Source organism: Miscanthus floridulus, chromosome 4, assembly GCF_019320115.1.
Source record: "Miscanthus floridulus cultivar M001 chromosome 4, ASM1932011v1, whole genome shotgun sequence".
NCBI classification, from domain to species: Eukaryota; Viridiplantae; Streptophyta; class Magnoliopsida; order Poales; family Poaceae; genus Miscanthus; species Miscanthus floridulus.
The window spans coordinates 23,569,341-23,570,815 of record NC_089583.1 but is presented as its reverse complement, the minus strand read 5'-3'; positions in this window follow the sequence as shown (position 1 = coordinate 23,570,815).

The window sequence follows — 1,475 nt, the reverse complement described above, 5'->3', positions numbered from 1 at the left end:
TGTTGACTTTTAAAAAAAAGATGATTGTTGATGTTGATAACTGTTCATTTTCAATTGGACCAATAATGTATTCTGTGGTGGTTCATTTATCATAAAGGGCTTAAGATTACTTGGTTTGTACTATTAGATAATAATTAAGTAAATAATAATGTATTATGTGGTTGTTCAATTATCATAAAAGTATTTCTTTAATCGAGGGTCTAACTTGCACTTAGGACGTTCTCAGCGGTGGTCGAACTCGCTAGCAGGTGATAGACTTTGTGCCATAATTAAGGAAGAAAGAGAATGGGAAAAAGAATGAGACCAGCAAGCTCCCAAATGATGGGACTATACTAGATAAAAACATCAACCTTGATTTTTTTCAGCACTTCTGAACTCACATACTCCCTCTGTCCCATTATGTGTCATTTTAGCTTTGTACTAAGTACACCAAAGATTCACTGAACCAGGACACATGATGTGTAGATGCATGCATGGAACATTGTGTGAATCTAGACATCCAAATGAACTGATAGAACGACAAATAAAGTGGGAATTCGGGAGTAACTATGTTGGTGAAACTTGATGATGGTGAGGCATATCATATCTGTCAACCTGAAAATAGTCAGCTAAAAAAATCCCAGTATATCATTGTTTTACAGAGATCTTCTCTCTTGTGCACATCACCTAGATATCTCAAGATACAGTGAGACCACCTTATTTATTTCTGACAACTGAATATAGATTAAATGATGGTCCCATGCCAAATAAATTATGAGCAAACGTGTCCTCTAATAGTACTATAATATCTTAATCGGTGAGAAAAATAAATGATATGTTTAGAGGGGGGGTGTTATCAACAAGATATCTATCCAAAATGATGACTGTTGACTTTTCAAAAAAAGATGATTGTTCATGTTGGTAACTGTTCATTTTCAATTGGACCAATAATGTATTCTGTGGTGGTTCATTTATCATAAAGGGCTTAAGATTACTTGGTTTGTACTATTAGATAATAATTAAGTAAATAATAATGTATTATGTGGTTGTTCAATTATCATAAAAGTATTTCTTTAATCGAGGGTCTAACTTGCACTTAGGACAGTTCTCAGCGGTGGTCGAACTCGCTAGCAGGTGATAGACTTTGTGCCATAATTAAGGAAGAAAGAGAATGGAAAAAAGAATGAGACCAACAAGCTCCCAAATGATGGGACTATACTAGATAAAAACATCAACCTTGATTTTTTTCAGCACTTCTGAAGTCACATACTCCCTCTGTCCCATTATGTGTCATTTTAGCTTTGTACTAAGTACACCAAAGATTCACTGAACCAGGACACATGATGTGTAGATGCATGCATGGAACATTGTATGAATCTAGACATCCAAATGAACTTATAGAATGACAAATAAAGTGGGAATTCGGGAGTAACTATGTTGGTGAAACTTGATGACGGTGAGGCATATCATATCTGTCAACCTGAAAATAGTCAGCT